The 23278-nt window shown below is 48.1% G+C and overlaps 1 protein-coding gene across 4 annotated transcripts in view; it reads left to right on the top strand.

The window, feature by feature from the left end:
• Positions 1-23278, top strand: part of Slc39a14 (solute carrier family 39 member 14) — a 46219-nt gene that overhangs the window by 3083 nt on the left and 19858 nt on the right. For 2 of the 4 annotated variants that reach the window (XM_075949018.1, XM_075949020.1), the window contains exon 2: positions 17885-17960. The gene's annotated coding sequence lies outside the window, so the exon portion shown is untranslated. Of the gene's footprint in view, positions 1-13414; positions 13453-17390; positions 17463-17884; positions 17961-23278 lie in introns of those variants that run through there. The other 2 variants (XM_075949021.1, XM_075949019.1) reach the window with 2 other exon arrangements.

The following is a 23278-nucleotide window of genomic DNA, read 5'->3' as shown; positions in this document are numbered from 1 at the left end:
TCTGTTAACTTAGGACAGTTGCCAGTTGGGCCCCATGCTTGTCCATCACAGGAACTCCAAACCCCAACTGCCATAGAGTCTCCAGAGAGGGCCCTTGCTTGGGACCAGCCCAGATAGGGAAGCAGAGCCCTCTACTGGGCCCTCCGATTTATACCAGGCTAGAGGGCCTGGCAGTAATGTAAGTCACCTTCCAGGGGATTCCCCCCCACCTAGCTAGCCGTGGCACCAGAGCTCTGCGTTCCACAAGCCCTCTAACTTTCTGCCGGTACAGGCCCAGGAGAGAGAGCCTAGGGTTTAGTGGGATACAGTGATGCTTCTACGTTTATTATGGTTGACCCCCTAGACATTCTCTTGGGGCGTTCTGTATTATTATAAAAACGTTCATTAAAAGTTTTTTGAATTAAGGGTTTAGAATATATAGTCAGTGTAGCTATGCGCGGAGTGTATTATTATTGTCATTATTATTATTATGGGTTTTTGAGACAGGGTTTCTCTGTGTTACAGTCATGGCTGTGCTAGGACTCGCTCTGTAAACTATGTTGGCCTCGAACTCCTAGAGCTCCACTTGCCTCTGCCCCCTGAGCGCTGGGACTAAAGGCCTGTGCCACCACAGCCCAGCTGCTTTTATTATTACTTAATTATTTCATAAAAAAATGAGGGAGGGGGAGTGTTGCTCAGTGCTAGAACACTTGCCTACATGTACAAGGTCCTGGGTTTCATCCCTTGATACCACAAGTGTTTGTTTGTTGTTTTGTTTTTAAGTCACATGATTTATTTACTTTGTGGGCATGTGTATGTCCATGGGCACTCGTGCCTCTGCACGAGTAGAGGCCACAGGACAGCCCAGGTCAATAAAAAGTCGAACAGGACAGACCAGGTCAATAAAAAGTTTTAGGAGTTCATTTTCTTCTAAAAGCTTCAAGGTATAACTTTCAAAAAGGGATGGTGGGGGTGCTGTGGGGTGATGGCTCAGCATCAGAGTTGGACTCCCAGGACCCACCTGGTGTAAGGAGAGGAGCAGCTCTCTAAAGTTGTCCTCTGCCTTGTGGTTGCGTGTACACAAGCACACAAGTAAATGTAAATATATATATATGGAAATAAATATTATATATATAAATAAATATAAACAAACCTGTATGTGTTCGTACTCCCTTAGGTCCACCTTCTCCCACTGTGCTAGGCTAACACTTTGCCCCCGACACCAACATGACCCCTTTGGGTTTAGTCCCCTGATTGGAAGTTGTATATGAGAATCACACCTACGTGTCGTGGGATATTTGTCCACTGTGTGGCGACGTATTGCTCTGATTGGTGTAATAAAAAGCCGGCTGGTCACTAACTAGGCAGGAGGTATAGGCGGGACTTCCCGGCAGAGAGAGAGGAAGTGGAGGTAATTGGGGTGTGAGAGAGAAGCCGCCACCTGTGAACCCTTGTTTTCCTTGGTTTGTGCTGCTGGGGCCAGAACCCGTGGCCTTGTGTATGCTCTGCAGTGTTCTGCGAGTGATTTGCATAGACGGTCCTCTTTGTTTTCTTCGTGAAGTAATTTTCACTAGACTCTATAATCGTGTAGTTCAAAGATCAGAATCGTCAAGAGTGAACGCATTCATCATCCCGTTCCCCCACCCTGCCTTCTTAAAGTGAATGATCTTGGCCAGTGCCTGCCACTGTCCTGGCGGCTGTTATTAGTACCTCACCGTTGATTCAGCCCTGTGTGCTTACATTCTCTGTTACAGCTGTGTAGTTCCATGGTAACAGTGCTGTCCTCTTCTACATCTGTGTTAACCCCCCGGTTGTCATCATTTTTCCAGTACATACGGGGCTGCAAGGACTACCTTTGCAGCCGGGCGGTGGTGGTGCACGCCTTTAATCCCAGCACTTGGGATGTAGAGGCAGGAGGATCTCTGTGAGTTCGAGGCCAGCCTGGTCTACAAGAGCTAGTGCCAGGACAGGCTCCAAAGCTACAGAGAAACCCTGTCTCTAAAAACTAAAAAAACTAAAAAAAAAAAAAAAAAAGAAATACCTTTGCACACAAGTAGCACTTCCTAAGCATGTCAGTATAGAATAAGTTTTGTGAAGTGGATGTCCTACGCAAGTGGTTAAATACAGCCTATGCAAAAGGTTAGTAGATAGAGCTGTTAACACTCATTTGAAAAGTGACATTTACAAACTGTATTTAGAATCCTATTTCTTTTAGGTAATGCCTAATTTAAATTTGTAATTCTTTATTTTTACTTCTGTAACTGGTGTAGGTTATTCATTTTCATAGTTTAAAAAATTTAATTTTAGCCTGGCGGTGGTGATGCATGTCTTTAATCCCAGCATTTAAAGACTGAGGCAGGCAGATCTCTCTGTGAGTTCGAGGGCAGTCTGGTCTACAGAGCGAGTTTTGGGATAGCTAGGACTCTTACACAGAGAAACCCTGTCTCAAGAAAACAAAATGAAAGAAAAATTAATTTGATGTTATGAATGGTTTTCCTGCACGGATGTCTGTGTGCCGCTTTCATGCAGTGTTCACAGAGACCAGAAGAGGGCGCAGGATTTCCCCTGGACCTGGAGTTACACACCACTATGTAATGGGCATTTCCCATTACACTTCATTTTATTTACTTTTTTGGAATTTTTTTTTAATTTATGCATGTGCTTGTGGAGGTGAAGGTGGAGGCCAGAGGAGGTATCAGATCTCCTGAAGTTGGAGTTACGGGTCTTTTCGTTTCCTTCTGAGACAGGGCCTTATGCCTTAAACTCCTACATAGTCCAGCTGGTCTTGAATTTACAGTGATCCTTCCGAATGCTGGGAATACTAGGTGAGCCACCATACCCAGCTGTTATTTTAAACTTTTGCTATTGACTTTAGATGTACTAAAGAATTGTAGGAATAGATTTCCTTTCCCGGGGCTTCATTTACCAAGAGCAGGAAATCAAATATTGACACAGCATTTATAGACCGTAGCCTTTTTTAATATGCAACAGTACTACACTACTATCTTTTCTCTGTGTTCAGGGTCTGATGTGCCGCCCACATCACACCGAGTTGTTCAGTCTCTGACATAGGTTCCCTGATCTTTCCTAGACTGTACTGAATGCTGATGTTGCTGTTTAGAGTTTCATAATGAGCATTCAGTGTGTATGTGTGTGTTGCTACAGTGTTTCCAAGGGGACAGGGATGTCAGGGGACAACTTTAGGGTTGTTCTTTCCACCTGTGCAGGCAAGGTCTTTTTTGTTTTGTTTTGTTTCTGCCCATGTTGCATACTCCAGGCTAGCTGTCCTGCAAGCTTCTGGGTGGTCCCCCATCTCTGTCTCCCATTTTACCGCAAGAGTGCTAGGATTACAGATGCGTGCCCTCACACACTCACCAGGTATCGGGGATTTTTTTATGGGGGTTCTGGACTTGAACTCCAGATGTGAGGCTTGCAGGCTAATGTTCTTACTTGAGTGATCTTTTTTTGCCCTCCAGTGAGTTATCATGACTCGGTCCCAGGATAGGGACCATCATGCATCTAGGTTCTCCTTTACCTCCCTAGGAAGGACAGAGGAGAGGTGGCATGGAGCCTGGTCAGATCTTCCCAAGGAAAGACCTTCTGCTCTGTGGGCATCCCAGGCTGAAGCCCAGGACACGGGCTGGTACCATGCCCACACAGAGCCCTTGCTGCTGAGCCCGGATCAGGTTAAATTGGTGGGTGCTACAGCTCACTTAGTAAAGTTCCTGCCTTCCCCGTCACTGCAGGCAATCCTGTTTCTCCCGGTACTATCGCCCTCTGGTTGTAGCATCCCGCTGTGGATCTTGTCTGTGGTCACAGTGTTCACCTCTCTCCCGCTGCATTTCTCAGTTGAGATTCTGCTGAAAGGAGGAACTGACCCTCCTCTTGGGTTAGCTTGTCTTCTAAGGTCAGGATCTCCTGGGCTTTATGACTCACCCTTCCCGTTCCCTCCTGCCTTCTGTGGTACTGTCAGCTTAACCCAGGCCTCATCTGTGCGAGGCCAGTGCTCTCCGAGGAGCTGTGTCTATCCCTGCCCCCGTCTTAATTAAGAGCTTCCTTGTCATCTTGTCACCTTTTGTGCCCCTTTCTCCCCCTCCCCCAGCAATTTCTTAATGTCACAGAATAATCCTCGTTCATCTTCTCATTTCCCTCTTCAGCCCTAGAATCAACCGCTTCTCCAGAGAAGTAGAGAGATGAAAAAGTCTGTTTGTTAGAAGTGTTGTTAGTCACTACTGGGGTTATCTTTGTTTCTGAACCCTTTTAGCAGAAAAGATGGGCAGTGTATGATATCGAGCTATCCTCTGTGTGTGTTGTATGATTTAGAAAATCTTTTTTATTTATTTTTTTGGTTTTTCAAGATAGCGTTTCTCTGTGTCCTGGAACTAGCTCTTGTAGACCAGGCTGACCTCTGCCTCCAAGTGCTGGGATTCAAGGTGTGCACCGCCACCACCACCGGGCTGATTTAGAAAATCTTGAACAGGGTCTCCTATGGCCAAGGCTGCCATTAACTTGCTCTGTATTTGAGGATGACCTTGAACTTCTGCTCTTGCTGGGAATACAGGCAGCTGGTTTTCCTCAGGCCTGGGCTTTAACCCAAGGCTCCATGTGTGCTGCATGAACTACGTCCCAGCTCCTCTGTATTTTCAACCACATCTGTTCTGACCCTCTTATTTCAGCCTAGCGCCATAAATTCTCTTTAGTTTTGAAGTCTTTCCCCTGTTTGTAACTTTCTTCTTCAACAGTGCAAAGCTGTCCGCTGGTGGGTCGTAGGTTGTCTGCTGATTGTGCTCCTCCTGTTCCTGACACTGACCTAAGCACATCCTTCTGTGCACTTTGCATTTGACTGCAGTAACCTTCCTGATGATAAAATCCGGAGGTAGAAGTCAGTGTCCCTGCCTAACACGGTCATGCCTACCTACAGTGGCATCAGGACAGAGTGAATGCCGCCGATACCCTCCCTTCTGACTGCCCGCCCCTGCCCTCACACCCCTGCACTCCTCTTCCTGCCACCTCTCCCTCTCTCCCCTCCTCCATCCATCCCTTCGTCCGTCCTTCCTTCCGAAGCTCAAGGACCATTTTATTAGGGCTTGAGAGAAAACCGGACAGCTGAGCTACAGAACTTTTACCTGCTGGAAGGAAGGGGATGAAGAAGAGGAAGACGCTCACGTCTTCGGCCATTTCAGCTATGGAGATTTACAAACAGCTGTGGAACACCTTTCGGGAGGATCTTCAGGAAAAAACAGCCTGACTTTTTAGGCCAAGTTTGCCTAGATTTTGGCTGGTATCCAAAGAAGAGCTAGAAAATAGAAAAGGAATACACACACACACACACACACACACTTTTGAGTTCTAACCCAGAAAAGTGGACAGGCTTAGGCGTGAAGATAGTAAGCAACTGCTTTAAAATTTTTTCTTTTTACATTGATTGACTGTGTGTGCTTAGGCACACACCTGTGCAGAGAGAGGTCAGAGAACAACTGGCCAGAACCGGTTCTCGCCTTCCCTTCCGGGTTCTGAAGTTGGAACTCAGGTCATCAGGCTTGGAGCCAACGCTCTTACCTGCGGCACCATCTCCCCAGTCCCCATCTGTCTTTTGAGATGGGGGTCTCTGTTTAACTCAGGCTGGTCTCAGACCCAGAGATCTTACTGCCTCAGTGTCCCCAGTGCTAGGTTTGTAGGCATGTGACACTTGCCTGGCTTTGCATCTGTCCTAAGCAACAGTCTTGTTAACATCATAGCTTCAGAATTTATCTCACAGAACATACTGTTAAAAGGGCGGAATAGCCACTTGGGTGAGAGCGTAACATGAGCGTAACAGCCATAGTCAGGTCCCCCACCCCTCTGTTCCTGTGGTCCTGTGCTTAACATTGTCGGTAGGATGGGCTAATGGAAGTTCCAGAATAGGGAGGGGCTCAGAGACCTGCTGCAGCTTGGGTCTGCTATCATAACTCTAGGATATGGAAGTGTGTGGTGTTGTCTATAAAAACAGGCAAGCATGGTAGTGCCATCCAGATAGGTCTTAAAACAGCCCCTGTTTTGTGATTACCCATCACTGTTGGCCAGTCTAGGCAATTGATCAACTGGCTTCTTTGCTGAGGGTCCTACAGAGCTAAAATTGAGGAGCCAACCATAGTTCTTTTCCAGAAGGCTGGCTTTCAAGGTTGGGAAGAAGTCAGCCCCTCATAGATAGATGTAGGATGGATTCTCCTCCTGGCTACTCGCCAGAGATCACTTTCAGTTCCTAAATTCGCCCCCTCCCCCCATTTTCTTCTATCTCTTATTTTTGTTTCTGTTTTGAGACAGGTTCTCAGGTATCATAGGCTGACCTCGAACATTGAATTTCTGATCCTCCTGCTTCCACCCCTGTTTTGGAGATTGAAGCCACAGTTTTGTTTATCTTAGGCAAACACTCTACCGATGGAGGTACATGCCCTGCTCTTTCCCTTTTTACTTTTGGGGCAGGGTTTCCTGTAGCCCAGACTGTCCTCGAACTCACTATGTGGCCGAGGATGACTTTGAACTCCTGATTCTCCTAACTCCACTTCCCACACGCTGGCGAGTACATCCACCACTCTTGCTTCCTAGGTGTCAGCCTCCAGCCGCAGCCTCCCTCTCTCCAGGAGGTACAAAGGAGTGCCGTGTCACTTACAGGTTCTGCCCACAAACAAATCGGGGGTCACGGGTGTCAGCCTAGCACACATCTAAAGCGATCCAGCACCGGAGTATTTGCCTAGTGTTAGCTTTCCTGACAAGTTACCACAGATTTCGTGGTTTCAGACAACAGCAGTGTCATTCTCTCTTGAGTTCCAGGGGCCAGAAGTCTGAAGTCAAGTGTGGATGGGATGCTGCTCCAGCAGCTCTTGGAAGAGTCCTCCTGCCCTTTCCAATTTCTGCGGGGCAGGGGGGCTGTGGGTGGGGGCGTTTGGTGTTTCCTAGCTTATGGCCACACTATCCCAGCCTGTGTTTCCATCCTCCATACAGCCTCCCCAAATTCTACACGTGTCTGCCTTCCCCCATCTCCTCTCTGAGGAGACAAGTCATTAGATTTAGGGCCCATCCAGATATCACAATAGTGTCCTCTTTTTTTTTTTTTTTTGAATTTTCGAGACAGGGTTTCTCCGTAGCTTTTTAGTTCCTGTCCTGGAACTAGCTCTTGTAGGCCAGGTTGGCCTCGAACTCACAGAGATTCTCCTGCCTCTGCCTCCCGAGTGCTGGGATTAAAGGCATGCACCACCACCGCCCAGCTAATAGTGTCCTCTTAAGATCCTCGCCTGACCTCATCAACAGAGCCCTCCCCACTCAGAGCACATTCTGAGGTTTCAGATAGAGGTGTTTTGGGAGTACCATTTGTCTTAGAATGCAAGGAGATAGACTTTGTAAAGAGGAGGGAGGAATATACTTCTGTTCCGCCCTGAGGCAGAATGCTGGCCTGGATGCTCTGGCTCAGAGCCCAGCCCTAGGCCCCCTGCCTCCTGGGTCTGAAGACCTGGCCTTGTGGATCAGATGCTCTGCAGTACCAGCGGCTATAGAGTGCAGGGTGTCCCTGAAGAAAGAGCAGGGCTGGCGCTGATGGGCCTCTTGAGTGCTCTAGCTCCAAAATCTACCTCCAAGCCTTCTTTGTTTCTCTGGTCCACTTCATTCTGTAACATTTTTGGGTGGTTTCTGTATAGCAGGCACTATATTTAATATTCCATATCTCCCTTTTCTCAGCTACCCTGAGGGAGGGGCTGTTACGACCTTTGCTTTTCTCTATGAGGTAACTAAGTCCCATTGGCTTGTGTCTTCCTTTAGATCCTTGAGGCTGATAATGTAGAATCGGGACTCAGGCAGAGGTCTGTGTGGCTCAGACCACTCTTAAGTCTTCTTTTTACTAAGCATTATTTTATATGTATATGCATGACGGGGACACATACGTGGAGATCAGAGATCATTTGCCATTTACCCATTGATGTGGGCACCAGGCATTGAACCCAGGTCGCCTAGTTTGGGTCGCAAGCCCTTGTACCCATTGAGCCATCTCGCTGGCCCAGCGCCTGCTAACTCTTAACCTTTGTATATATGTTATTACACAGATTACTTTCATGGTAACAAACCTTGCTGTTGTACCCTGAGACTGCTTGTCTTTGGCACATTGTGACTTGTCTGTTTGGGTTGGTGCTGCGGATTCAATCTAGGGCCTTAATAAGCAAGCAAGACCTTATGTCATATCTCAAAATAAAACTTAAAAGGCTGTGGTGGTACACACCTTTAATCCCATAGGCAGGTGGATCTTTGTGAGTTTGAGGCCAACCTGGCTTACATAGTGAGTTCCAGGACAGCCAAAGATACATGCAGAGTCCCTGTCTCAAAAAAAGAAAAAAAAAGTTGAGGAGCTGACGAGACGGCTCGGTGGGTAAACGCACTGGACATCAGACCTGATGGCTTGAGTTTGGTCCCCAGGACCCTAATTCTCAGGCCCTGAACTCCACGTTGAGCTTTAGAAAGGAGGTAAACTGTACTCTAGCAATACTGGTGTAACCAACTATTTATTAAGAAAAAAAATTAGATTCTCTTTAGAGGCTGAAGTTTTTACATGCAAGAAACTCAAGTGCACATGTCTATAATTACGTAGTAGGAAGGTCTTGTGGCTGTTTTTTGTTTCTTTTCTTGAGTCGTCTCTCTGTAGCCCTGGTTGGCCCGGAACTTGCTGTGCTGCCGTGCAGACTAGATAGAGTAGCCCCGACTTGGTGGCCTTCCCGCTTTCTGCTCCCCAGAGCTGAGGTTACAGGTGTGTGCCACTCTGCCTAGCTTGGGGAATGTTCTTTTAATCATGCTAGAAAAAGCAGAAACTTTAGGAGAAATTGTATTTTTTATTTATTTATTTATTTATTTTTGGTTTTCCGAGACAGGGTTTCTCTGTGGTTTTGGAGCCTGTCCTGGAACTAGCTCTTGTAGACCAAGCTGGTCTCGAACTCACAGAGATCCGCCTGCCTCTGCCTCCCAAGTGCTGGGATTAAAGGCGTGCGCCACCACCACCTGGCGAGAAATTGTATTTTGACCTCTGTTTGATCATTATGTCTCCAGGAGCTTGAAAGATGGCCTCGTGATTAGAAGCACTGGCTGCTCCTGTACAGGACCCGGGTTTGATTCCCAGCTCACATGGTGGCTGGGAACTGCGTGCAGCTCCTGTTCCAAGGGCCGCAGTACCCTCCATGGGCTGCTGCATGCATGTAGTGCACATGAACTCATACAAGCACACACATGTACATGAAAACAAATACATAAAAAGATAGACTATTATGCCGCCAATTCCAGTTGAGCAAAATTAACAAGAAAATAACTGGGAAAACATTTGAACATGTGACTAAAGGTTAATATAAAATGAGATCTTTTTTTTCTGGAATAAGGGGTACATATTCTTTAAACATCAAGTCTGTGCATGCGTGAGAGAGAGAGAGAGAGAGATAGGTGCATCCGAGTGCCTGTAGAGGCTAGCAGAGGGTGCCAGATCCCATTCACCTGGAGTTACAGATAGTTGTGAGCTGTTCAACATGGGTGCTGGGAACTGAACACCAGTCCTCTGGGAAAGCAGGAAAAAACAAAAAACAAACAATGGGTCGTTCTCCAGTCTCAGCAATGAACATAAGCACCGAGAAAAAGATGCTTGTATTTCAGCAAAACGAAGAAAGGGGAGTAGTAGTAGGCAGTTGGGAAAACAAAAGCATAACTGTTTGCAAACTAAGAATGTTTGGCCATAACTGAGAGTCAAAAAATAAAATAGAATGCAAGGCCAGTGAACGGATAGAGAGACACTTGCCTTTGATGTGATGACCCAAGCTGGATCTCTGGAACACACAGGGTGGAAGGAGAGCGAACGCTCCAGTTTGCACTGTGGTACATAGATCCACACACACATAGATGCAAAAATAAACGTCTGCAAACGACGCAAAAGGCTGCAAATAATGGCCCAGTGGTAGTGTGCTTGCTCCGCATTTGTGAGGCCACATGCTTGTCATCCCAAGAGGTGGAGGCAGGAGTCTCTATGAGACTTTTGAAGAAGTGCTACTTAACCCCTGATCCAGTATTTGTTTCTGGGCCCGATGGCACAGGCATGTAATCCCACTCCAGGCCACTTAAGGAGGCAGTGTCTTCAAAAATAAAAAGAGGTCTGGGAGCATAACATGGTGGTTAGTGCTTGCCTGGCATGCACAGACCATAGGTCCAATTCATGTTACCAAACTAAAATTAATTATTTGTTAAGTGTGGCGTCTGCTAACTTGTTCTTGGATCGCACTCTCCTTTCCATCCACTCTGGTAAGACCCTTTTTTAGCTCCTATGGTTTGTGAACGAGTCTTGCTGGGGTGAGGCGTAGGGACTGCGGAATGGAGACCTGTTAGGGAGGGTGGCTGGCTGGCCCTAGCTAGCTGTGGTTTTGTTTTGTTTTTTTAAACTGGAAACTTCAGATTGTTCTGCCAGTCAGGAGAGCCCTGTCCTATGGATGCTTTCTCTGGCCTTTCCTGGAAGTTGGAGGGTCCCCTTGCCAGCCCAGAGAAACACTAGTTTTCTTGGAGAACAAAGTACAAAGCTTGGGGTTTAGTTGCAGCCTCGGTGGCCTCTGGGGAGGCTGGCTCTGTTCCCTGAGGATTGGTCTCATGCCCTGACATCCCTGGCCTATGGAACATCTCTAGCCTTTGGGTATCCCAGTGCCATTTCCCCAGTGTTGGGACACTTTGCATGTGGCAGGCTGGGCAAGTTCTCAGGATAACCAGGTCCCTGGGTGGTTTCCAGGGCAGCAAGCCATGACTATTCCCATCCCCTTTCCCAGAAAGGTGCAAAAAGTACAGTCACCCCACTCCCCCGGGCCCCGGGCAGCTGACCAAAATGCCCCATGGGACAGCCTGTCCAGCCCTGGGAACAAAGTCTCCGTGTTTCTGTTTTCTGCTCCTCCCTCTCTGACACCCTCTAACATCCAGCAGACCCATGACAGAGACCTTGACCACGGGTGAGCTGCCTTCTGTGTGTGGTGTGTGAAGCTATGGCCTTGATTATCGTCCCCTTCCTCTTCTGGGCAGCCACTGTAGCCCCTCCCCCAGCAATGCCACATAGCGTGCACAATCTGAGGTGTGCTTAATGGTGACGAGACTCAGAGTTTCCATGAGCAGCTGAGGAATTCTAGAAATGGCCTGTGGGGCTCCTCTTTCTTATACGTCCTGTACCATGGGGAAAAGTAAAATGTTATTTTTGGTGAGATTATCAGGTGGCTGCCACTCTGGGCACTTGGTTCTCAGAGATGTGGGGAAGGGAGGGGCTTACCTATCTTTTCCCCATTTCCTGTTTTGTTTTATTTTGTGTTTTTTTTTTTTTTTTTTTTTGGAGACAGGGTCTCACTACGTAGCTCTGGCTGTCCTGGAGCTCACTGTGTAGACCAGGCTGGCCTCGAACTCAGAGATCCACCTATCTCTGCCTCTTGAATGCTGGGATTAAAGGCACAAGCTCCTATGCCTGGCTCAACACAGTAGCTTTTAAAGCCCAGGAAAAGGTTAGACTTTCATTCAGTTTTGCTGAGAGAACATTAACTGGGTTAAAGCCAAGAACATTATGTGACCAGCCTGGTGAAATACCCCTTTGATTAAATTAATGTTTGCGTGTATTTGTCACACTGTTAAAAAGAGAGAACTCTGATGGTAGCCGGGTGGGTGCCCAGTGGAAGGCCAGGTCAGAGATTTTTCAAAAACAAACACCTCAACGTTTCTTCTCCAATTCCTCCTGCTCCTTGGCGTTACTATGAAAACTTAGTTGGGCTCTTGGCACCAGAAGTTTCCAGAGCAGTGTTCCAGACTCAGACAGGCTCTCCAGGTCTTCCTAGAAGGGGTCTCTTACAAACTGCACGGTCAGTGGGCACGTGTTAAAAGCTCCCTGTGTGCACTCGCTCACATCCAGTTCCTTCCTGAGAAGCTCCTGGAGGTTTCCTACCTACCTTCTCAGGGGCCCTTGGGTTGTCTCCAGGGCTTTTGATGAATGCGCTTCTATAATTAGTTTCTTTGTGTGTTGTCTGTGTGTGCGCATTATAGTGTGTTTTTGCGTGCAGCTGTGTGGGAGGCCAGGGGACAACCTGGGATGTTGTTACCTAAGTGTTGCCCACACTTTTTTGTTATTTGTTTGCTTTTTTAAGAGAGGATTTCTCTGTGTAGCAGCTCTGGCTGCCCTCGAATTCCTTTTGTAGACCAGGCTGGCCTTGAACTCACAGAGATCCACCTGCCTCTGCGTCCCGAGTGCTACCTCCACCACCTGGCTGATTTTATTTATTTTTAATTATGCATATATGTGTGTATGTACATGGGAGTGTAGGTACCCACGGAGACCAGAAGAGGGTGCTAGGCACCCTGGAGCTGGAGTGATGAGCAATTTTTAACTGCGCAATGTGGGTCCTGGGAGCAGAATTCTGTTCCTCTGCAAAGCACTGTACACTCTTAACCACTGAGCCATTTCCAGCCTTTGGTCTTTCCTTTCTTTCCCTTCCCTCTCTCCCTCCCTCCCTCTTTTCCTCCCTTCCACCCTCCCTCTCTAACTTCCTCCCTCCTTCCCTCTCTCCCTCCTTTTGTTTTTCAGAAAGGTCCTCAAGTAGTCTACCCTGCTGGTCAGTAGGCCTCGGGGACCCACCTTCCCCACCTCTGTAGCACACGCCCCCACACCCAGGCTCTTTCTACATTTGTTCTAGGTACTGAATTCAGGTTCTTATGCTTGCCAGGCCAGCATTTACCAACTAGGCTGTCTCTCCAGCACCTAGAACTGTTTTAATGCCTATTTCTTTCGTCTCTGTGTTTGAAAATGACCTAAACTGGAGCTCAGGTTAGTGTTGACTAGAAAGGGTAAGCTTTTAAGTCTGGCTAGAATGTTGATCCCTTTTTAATAGGCAAGCAGTTTGTGGGAGGTCGGGGAGGGGGTGGAAATCCGTGCATAAATAGCTACCCTGCTAGGGAACTCAGTTCTGTACTCTATTGCCTGGAGATGGCAGTGTGTCAGCGGCTTTGGGCAAGTGGCCTCCATCTATAGCAAGTACTGATCTACGGCTTCCTGTGAGATGAACCAGAACCTTGCTTGCTTTTGCTCTGGAATCCATCTGTGCTTGAACTTGACAGCTTCTCTGCAGAGTTCTGGTCAGGACAGGGGTGGGGGAGGGGGGCAGGATGGGACCAGGGGCATGGTTTCCTTTGCCCCCCCCTTCAACACAGGGAGCTTCTAGAAGATGCTACTGTGCAGATTCTCTTGTCCCTCGTGACCTCACCCAGTGCTTCCATGGTGAAGTCTAAACTTCCTGTGGTGCCTAGGGAGGGTGAGGTTACGCCAGAGTATAGAAGCCTTTTCCTTTATATGTAAGTACTCAGTGAAGGTCCTGCCAGCCTCCTGGACGACTGTTAAAAAACAGCCACGGCAGTTAACCTAAAATGTAAGCCTGTCATTCTCAGTGCCATGACCTTGAGACAAAGAGGAAGGTGAGAAGGGGTCTGGCTGGGGTGAGGCGGTGCTGGGGAGCACCAGAATGGAGTAGAGACAGAATTTCTGCAGGACCCCCTCATTCCTCCTCACCTTGTGGATGGGGCAAGCATGCACCTGTAGCCTTCTGATGGCTTCATCAGGCTTTTGAGTCCAGAGGGGTTGGCCTAGAAGGTGCAGGGGTGAGGTGGGTGGTGGGTTGTGTGTGTATCTGTGATATTCTTCATGTACACTTGCACACCAGAAGAGGGCACCAAATCTCGTTATGGATGGTTGTGAGCCACCATGTGGGTGCTGGGAATTGAACTCAGGACCTCTGGAAGAGCAGCCAGTGCTCGTAACCTCTGAGCCATCTCTCCAGCCTCGTGTGTGATGTTCTGGTTTGAGACCAGAGCCCAGGAAAGAATAGCAGCAGCTGAAGGTGGAAGGCAGGAGGGAGCCAGAGGAGTGCAGGGGCTTATGAGACAAAGCCAGGCAGGGAAGTCAGGAAGGAGGGTCCAAGCGGCTAGAGTGAGGGTCAGTAGGCTGGGTTGGTTTCTGTTTGGTGCCTGGGATCTTAGGAAGCAGGATGCTTTGGTTTGTGGTCCCACAGAGAGGAAGAAGCAGAGGATGTGGAAAAGCCTTACGTTTAGTAATCAGTGACTGCCTGGCTATGACCTTGGCCAGAGAGTATGCTATGTAAGAGATTGGGTAAGTGGGAGAAGATTTAGGATTAGGGACTGACATTTCTGTCTCTCTCTGCTGCCTTCTTCCCATTTTGGAAATAACTTTTTCTTTACTTTCTTCAGTAACCTTATCTCATGAGTGCAGAGTATCCAGGTGCTAAGCGGCAAGCAGTAGCCAATCAGGAAGGGCTGGATATTGGGTGGAAAGGGCCATGTGGTCCTTTTTATTGCCCTTTTGGTTTTCATGGAAGTGGAGTGGCAAACCTTAGGCTGTAGAGTCCAGGAACTTTGCCAGAGAGCATGAAGGAAAACCCACATTGCTGGGCTAAGCGAGTTTCCGGTTTACCTGGAGGTGCTGAGAATTTGCCCTTCCAGCAGGTTCTCAGGTGAAGATCATACACTTAAAAACACACACTTCCTTCAGCTAATGATGGGATGCCAGGCTATCTCAGCTATGGAGACTGGCCAGCTAGAGCCTTTGAGGAGGACTTGGGCTTGAGCTAGCTTGCAAGTCTGGAGGGGCTTGGGGAAGGGGTGCTGGGGCAGGTAGTCTTGGCCATTTACCAAGCGGTACAAAGGCCCTCGGGGTGTGCAGTAAGCAGAGCCAGAGTGCATGCTTCTTAAATTGCCTACCTGCTGCAGCAGGAGGGTTGAGCTGACTTGTCTTAGCCTGAATTTTGGGGTGGTCTCTTTTCTAATTCCACTTGCAGAATTATGAGCTCTGAATAATAGCCCGGTTGGCTGAGTCTGAAGCCAACACAAAGAACTTTTGCCCTTCAGACCAAACTGGTTCTGTTTTGACCTGACCGCTCTGTGAGAGCCCATTGTTGAATCTCCTCCTCCCCTTCTGCCTGCCTTCTGCCCACTCTCCATGATGCAGCCGGGCAGATATATTAAAAGCATATGAATGCCAGGCCTAGTAGCTCATGCCCATGCTCCCAGCTCTTTGATGGTTGAGGCAGGAGGGTCGCCAGGGGTTCCTAGGTGACATAGTGAGCTCCAAGCCAACCTGGGCTACAGTGTGAGGGTGCAGATAAGCAAAGCAAACAAAAGCAGGTGCTGGGGTGTAGCTGAGTGGCAGGACGCTCGCCTAGTGTGCCCGGGACTCTGAGTTTGATTCCCACACAACTCAACCAGATGTTCTCTTGAATCCTTCAAGGCCTGTATTTATAGCCCTTAATCCTCTCCCCTATGTGACCTGTTGTGTATCTAGCCACGGTGGACTTCAAATTCTAGCTGCTCCATCTTCACTGAGTCCCTAAGTATGGCTACAGCTTCATGAACTGTTCTATTGCCCCTCTCCAGCTTTCTTTCACAAGTTCTGGGGTGCTGCACTTTCCTTTAGGGGAGCCTTCTGACACCAGATGACTTCTGTTATAAATGTATAAAAATACACATTCATGGCCTGGGAGCGTAGTTCATTGGTAGAGTGCTAACTAACATGCAGAAAGCTCTGGGTTAGGGCCTTAGCATTGCCTAAGAAAACAAAGCCAGACTACTCAGATAGTCTGTGCTAAAATTCCCTGTGTGACTCAGACTGCCAGTTAGATGTGTTCATCACATGTGTAACGGTTTTGTGGGAAGAGGCTGAGCTTTCCCTTCCGTGGGACAGGCTCGAGGACATCTGTGTCACTGGAATGGTGCCCTGGCAGGGATGTCTTAATACCATAACTATCAGATGCCTGAGTAGCAGTCCCTTTGCAGCGTAGCTCAGCAACACGATCTCGGGAGTAGGTCTGGGAGCTCAGCCGAGAGCCCGTGTCTTCATCTCTTCTGATGAGTCTCCAGGCCGTTTCATAGCCTGGGTGGAATCCGTTGGCTCAGTTTGCCCAGGGAACCTTTGAGCTGCCTGCTGTCCTTGGCTTTGCTGTACTGCTAAGTTTCTTGTCCAGGGTTTACTTACCTTCTCCGCTGTGTGAGGGAAGGCACCTGCTGTCCTTTGCATCCCAGGGACTCACAGAATTCTTGGTCATAGACAGGAAGTGGCCGTTTCTTGAATGAATGAACTCTTGGACTTAGGTAGGTCTTCGTTGTCCTTGCTTTTGATTTCTTTATTAATGGAGACAATCTAACGTAGCCCAGGCTTGCTATGTAGCTGAAGCTGGGCTCGAACTCCTTATTTTTCTTCTCTTTTGGGAGCTGTTGTGGGCTGGGCCAGAACTGTTTTAGATTTGATAAGCACAATCTGGCTTCTAGTTTACTTATTGTAAGTGAAGTACCCATTGTGATGGTGCCTACTCATAATCCCAGCACTTAGTAGGATGAGGCAGGAGGATTGCCAGGAGTTCAAGGCTAGCCTGGGCTGCATGTTAAGTAACAGGCCTGCTAGGGTTACATAGCAAAACCCATTCTGAAAAATAAAAGACAAAACAAACATTTGTACATTTGTGCTTGTGTGTGTGTGTGTGTGTAGTGAGTTTACGATAAGAGAATGACTTAGGGGAAGGAACAGTAGATGGTCCTGACAGCTGACTTCACATGATCTGTGGGGACATCTAGGGCTATAGAATGTCTGTAGACAGGGGTGTTGGGCTATAGAGGCCTTGTAGACATTGGTAAGACGGGAGGTTAAACTTCTCATCTTTGATCAGAAGTTCTCTGCGTCTAGCTCTTGTGTGCCCAGCACCATGCTAGGCTCATGTTGACAAAGAGGTACTAGACAGCCCTCTTTGCCTTCAAGAAACAAAAATCTAGTTAAGCAGGCTTGTTGGAAGACCAAGAAATATAGTGTCCAAAATAGTTGGAGAGCTAAGAGTGGTTTGTGACCCCCTGGAAGGAGAGGTAATCGAGATGCTTGGGAGAAAAAGCATTTATGATTTAATTACTAGGTGTTGCTTTTTATTTGACCCTGATCAGCAAGCCAGAAGCCTTTGCTTAAGCAGGTGCCGGAAGTGAGATGTGGGCCAGTGCCACGGTACTGAGGCCGCATGTAGGACACCGTGGTCTGGCAAACAGGGAACAGCAGGCCACACTTTTGCAATCGGTGTCTGGGAATTGTTGATGGATAGGTGATGGAAATAGGAGCAGCTCTCGCCCAGGCTTTGGCGGGAAGCACTGGCCGGCTCCCCTGGGCCCCTTCCTTCTCTTCCCCTGCCTGAAGAAATTTTGGAAGTTCTGGCTTTTCCCGGTGGCCCCTGAGCCCTGACGTGTGCTTTTCCCTCCCCCTTCCTGGCTCCAGCACTGGGTTTGGCTGCCATTAAACTCATTCCGGGCTCAGCTCAGGGCTAAATAAGCCTTCCTGTTCTAGTCCATTCTGGCTGCCCCAGGTCCTGATCACCGGTCTCTGGCCATATAACCTTTCTGCTGTGCTGACACACAAGGGGAGATCAGCAGATCTTTGTGTGGTGAGCCCCAGGCTACTGGTTCTGATTCTGGTCTCTGCTTCTGGGTTACCATTGACCTTTTTTTTTTTTTTTTTAATATTCTTTCATCCTTCCCCTTTTAGCAACCTTAAGTTTCTTGGGATGAATGGGTGGGCCCCTGAGCCTCTTGTGCTGTGTGGAAGTCTCCCACCCTGGGTGGCCTTTGGCATACCATAGCTGGAGGCTCAGGCCCTGGAACAGGAATCTGGAACTGTAAAGTGGTTGGGTGGGAGGGAATGGAAGGGAGGCCACTGAATGCCTGGACCCAGGTGAGTAAGGCGGTGTGTTACGTGGAGAAAGGAAGCTCACCGTGGGTGTGCACGCCCTCTGGACCGGGCTCATTCAGTGAGCGGACAGGGACCCAGACAGGTCAGTTTACCTCTCTTTTTACTTCTGTTTCACAGGATCTTCTGTTGCCTAGGCTACTCTTGTATTTGAAGTAATCCTCCTGCTTCAGTTTGCTGACAGCTGGGATTGCAGGTATGTATTATCTCAGTCGTTACCAACTCTTTCCCTTTCCTCCTTTGTGTGTGTGAGTATGTGGTACATGGGAGGGGGGTCAAGCCTAGGACATTTTTAGCCTTTTGCAGGGGAGTCTGTTTGGGGGAGAAAGTGGAGGTGAGACAGGATCTCTTGTAGCCTAAGCTAGCCTCCATATAGGATATGATTAAGGCTGGCCCCTAAACCCCTGACCTTCATGCCTCTGCCTTCTAAATGCTTGAAATTCCAGGCATGTACCACTTCACCTGTGTCTTAAGACAGGGCCCCACTGAGTTGTTTAGGCTGTCTTTGAACTTATGCTGTAGCCAAGCACTGTTTGAACTTAACATCCTCCTGCCTCAGATCCCTTGAGTAGCTGGTATCACAGGTCTACACCACCACAATTATCCTTGATGCTCTCTGAACTCCAGAGACAGTGTTTACCTGAACATAGGGCTTTAAGGCTGCTGCTTGGGCTGAGGTGGTAGCCTGTTGATGGGGAAAACATTTGTCTGGCATATGTGTGGCCCTCCGCTCCATAAAGGGGAATGGGAAAAAGAATAATTCCTAGCTAATTTGGATACTGAAACTTACAAGGGTGACTGTATCTTTGTAGTTTGGCCCTAAATATGGAGGCTATTATAGTCGAATGTTCATAGAAGAACCTTGTAACCAGGTGTCAGTGGTTGTTTCTGTAGGGTTCTAGGCTTTATGCTGTACTTGGAAGGGAGTTTGGGCTGGGATGTAGCTCTGTTGACAGTGCTTGCTTAGTATGCCCAAGGCCCTAGGTGTGATCCCTAGTACTACGTAAATCCATGTGGCTCTGAGAAGCCCAGCACTCAAGAAGCAGAGGCAGGAACATCAGGAGTTCGAGGTCAGCCTCAGCCACACATCAATTTGAGGCCTATTAGACTGCATGAGACCCTGTTTCAAAGGAAGGGAGAGAAGTCAGCTTTTGCTTCCTGATGATGCCCCTGTCTTTTTCTTACATCACTGCATCCCCACATCAATGGGCTGAAGCAGAACAAAGCAAAACCAAATAGACTCCAGGCCTCAGGAAATCCGTTCTCTTGCTGGGCTGTGGTGGTGCAGGCTTTTCACCCAGCACTCGGAGGCACACGTAGAACAGATCTTTGCGAGTTGAAGACCCGCCTGTCCGTCTTCATAGTGAGCTCCAGGACAGCCACAGCTATGTAGAAAGGAACTGTCTCCAACAAACAGAAAAGAGTATACATCATCAGCATTCCAGGCATGTTCATACATAAATGGATATTGAAAAGTAGACATAAATACTCCCATGGAAAAGCTTTGACTGCTTCAGAAGAAAAAGAAACTGAAGTCAACAAAAAGGGAATTATTAAGTTTTAGAGAAATATGTTACTTGCAAGAGACACTTTTCTCTCTCTGCAGAGTTAATTGCTTGTGAGTCATCTATAATTGCTTGTTTTCATGTTAGACAGTACCTAGTGACTCTTGCTCTATTTCAAATCTTACACTGTCCCCATATCCTTTCCCCCACACCCTGATGGCGCTAATTACATTATTGGATTGTCTTTTTTTTTTAAAGGATTTCTTTTGCTCCTAGTTTCTGCTTTTGTAAGCATGCTCTCTTTTTTAAAAATATAATTTTATTATTGTGTGTGTACGCAAATGTGCGCTACAGCTCATTTGTGGAGGTCGGAGGGCAGCTTTTCCCTTCTGCCTTGTTTTGGGGCGGGGTCTCCTGGGTCTTCCTTTTGGGTGTTCCAGGCTAGCTGGCCCGTGAGCTGCTGGATGGCTCTCCTGTCTCGGCCTCTCTTTGGTGCGTGAGTGCAGGAATTACATTGGGCCCCACTATAGTCAACTTCTCTCAAACATTTTTTCTAATGATTTATCTTTATTTCATGTGTATGAGTGTTTTGACTGTGTGTATGTGTACCTTGGGAGGCCTGTGGGAGCCTGAGGATGGCACAGATCCCAGGATCTGGAACTGGAGTTACAGATGGTTGTGAGCCTCCATGTGAGTGCTGGCACTGGAATCCAGGTCCTCTGCAAGAGTAACAAGCGCCCTTAACTAAAGCTATCTCTCCAGCCCCAATGATCAACTTTTTTACGTATGTTCTTGGGTTGAACTCAGGTCATCACACCAGGCTTGTGGGGCAGCGCTTTTGCTGGCTTATTTGCTCCCTGAACTCCTTTCTTTCCTTCTTTACATCCCCCAACTCACTGTGGGGTGTGTGTGTGTGTGTGTGTGTGTGTGTGTGTGTGTGTGTGTGAGAGAGAGAGAGAGAGAGAGAGAGAGAGAGAGAGAGAGAGAGAGAGAGAGAGACCGACCCAGACTGGCTTCAAACTCACTATGTAGCTAAGGCTAGCCCTGAGCTCCTGCTCTTCCTGCTTCTACTTCCTGTGGGGGAGGATTAGAGGTGTGCATCCCTGAGCTTTTCTGTCAGAATAGTGCAGACATTGCTGGTTGTCTTCATGTCAGGCATGGTGGTATACATTTATACAAGGTATGTTATCTATACACGTGGTATAGTCATCTATACAGGTGGTATACGTCATCTATACAGGTGGTATACGTCATCTACACAGGTGGTGTAGTCATCTATACAGGTGGTGTACGTCATCTATACAGGTGGTGTACTTCATCTGTACAGGTGGTGTACGTCATCTATACAGGTGGTGTACGTCATCTATACACGTGGTGTACGTCATCTATACACGTGGTGTACGTCATCTGTACAGGTGGTGTATATGCATCATTTATACAGGTGGGGTAGTCATCTATACAGGTGGAGTAGTCATCTACACAGGTGGTGTATGTCATCTACACAGGTGGTGTACGTCATCTATACAGGTGGTATACGTCATCTACACAGGTGGTATACGTCACCTACACAGGTGGTGTAGTCATCTATACAGGTGGTGTACGTCATCTATACAGGTGGGGTAGTCATCTATACAGGTGGGGTAGTCATCTACACAGGTGGTGTACGTCATCTACACAGGTGGTGTACGTCATCTGTACAGGTTGTGTACGTCTATACAGGTGGTGTAGATCTATACTCCTGCTCTTAGGAGGCAAGGCAGGAGAACCATGGATTTCAGATCTGCCTGGGCTACCTCCCAAGACCTCCCTTTGCCCCACCTCAATGTAAAGGTTTATTTTATGTGGATGTGTGTTTGCCTGTGTGAATTTATGTGCATTATGTGTGTGCAAGAGTGTGTGGAGGCCACAGAGGGTGTTGGGTTTTTTGGAACTGTGTTATAGATGATATGGATGCCTCCGTGGCTGAGATCATAAGCCCCTACCTCCATATCTTCCTTTTACATGAGTGCTGGGGATAGAGTTATCTCTCTGGGCCCTGTTTCATGATTTGGGTTTTTTTTTTTTTGTATTATTTTATTTTGCTTTTATTTATTTATTTATTTATTTATTTATTTATTTATTTATTTATCTATTTTAGATAAAGTTTAACTATTGAGACCAGGCTGACCCAGAACTCATGGTTCTTCTGCCTCAGTCTCCCTCGCAAGTGCTGCTGTCTGGTGGACTCACAGTTACAGCAAAGCGCAGAACTGTCTTCCTTGAATTGTGTGGTGCTGTTTGCTTGGCTCTGCCTGTGTTTGCCTGATGTTCTGTTCTCTTCCCACCAAGTGTGGCCGATTTGTTTCCCAGTTCCCCAGGCACACAGAGGGTGTTCGGGTCTGCTCTCTGGGTCTGGAGGATGAAGTGAGGCAGGGGGGGTGGGTCTGTCCTCTGCGCTGGGGTTTTAAGAACATTCCCTGTAGTGCAGACACGGTTCAGTCTGCTATTTTGGTGGAGTACCTCCCATTTCTTTTGGAAGGGGAAGATGGAGTCTCCTGGAACTGGCAGGTATCCCCAAGCCGGTGTGTGTTGGAGCCCTTCTGCCAGAGAGACACGGCTATCCACGTCCCAGTTTCTTCTCCCCATAGCCCTCCAGGAACTTCCCCATAACCCTCCATTGGAAAGGACAAAAAAAAATGGTGGCGGTTTGTCTCTTGCCGGGTTTGGGGACCTTAGTGAGAAATGGCCTAGTTTTGCTCAACATTTAGGTTGTCACAGTTGGGGTGCAGTTGAAGAGCAGTGTGCTTTCTAGTCAGAGTTAAGACTACTGGGAGGTCATCTAGTGAACACTCGGGAGTGTAGTGAAGCTGGTTGTCGGGAGGTCACTCTGGCAGCCATCTTAGAACCAACCAGTTCTGGCTAGCCCACCTGAAATGGAACTTCTGGCCCTCCAGGCATCCAGTCCTCAAAGATAAACAAGATTAGAGGAGGTTGAAATTCAGCTTGGTCACCTAGGAAGTGCTCCATGTGACAAGGGAGGGGAAGGGTCATAAGTACACCTCCCTGGCCTCAGAAACACTCTTGCCTTGGCCAAGTTTGTATTGGACCCTGTCTCTGTGTCTCTGTGTTTATGGTTGTGCTCCCGGGAGTCTGGGTACAGGGTAGTGGATCTCCTGGCCAGCTGATGAGATCAGGGAAGGGAGGCTTAGGCTTGGCCACCCAGGTTCCTTCAGGTTTCTACTCTCTCCTCCTCTGTGGTCAGCTTCTTGACTGAGCATTGTGGCAAGTTACCATCTAGTTACCTCGAAGAAAAATTAAGTGCTTTCCTTCTCTTGCTTAAGTCAAGAAAACAGAACCTAGTGAATATCATAGAAGTGTGCCAACAGACCAGGCAGAACCACCATCTGAAGGTAGGTATTCTGGACCTAACAAGGGGGTGACAGTCAGCAGGATTCCAGTTTAGGAGCCTGAGGATGGCAGGGAAGCATCGCAGTGCTCCAGGATTCTAGGATGCAGTCACGTCGTCGACTTCCCTTACGTATTTTGTTCCCCTGAGGCTGAGCTCTGGTGCTTGGAGCTGACCTGAGGCTGTAGGATAACTCACTTCGACCCTGAGCCCAGTAGTGAGAGGGGGAGGAACTCTTTAGTGGGTAGGGCCTGGGCTGGCTGGCCACACACTGGAACCTTCCCTCTGCCCCAGTCCTCCTAGTGCCTCTGGCTCCGCTCCCTAGGCCACTGCAGTGACTCCCTTTCGGCCAGGTGTGGGGCTGAGACCGCAGAGCGAGGGCCTCTGGTAAGAGCTGTGTGTTTTCTGTCTCTTTTATTTCCTCCAAGGTATCTGGATTTTGTAATTTACTTGCTTTTTGTCTTGTGGTGTCTGTGCGTGCATGAGTGTGTGTGTGCATGCATGCACGAATGTGCTCTCGCACGCTCGCATCCCTACATAGCCCTGGCTGGCCTGGAATTCAGTTATATAGATCCAGTAGCAATCTCCTGCCTCTGCCTCCCAAGCGCTCAGATTACAAATGTG

The sequence above is a fragment of the Microtus pennsylvanicus genome, chromosome 15 (genome assembly GCF_037038515.1).
Source record: "Microtus pennsylvanicus isolate mMicPen1 chromosome 15, mMicPen1.hap1, whole genome shotgun sequence".
In the NCBI taxonomy this organism is placed as follows: domain Eukaryota; kingdom Metazoa; phylum Chordata; class Mammalia; order Rodentia; family Cricetidae; genus Microtus; species Microtus pennsylvanicus.
The sequence above is the reverse complement of the archived record's forward strand: the minus strand, read 5'-3'. Positions and strand labels throughout refer to the sequence as shown.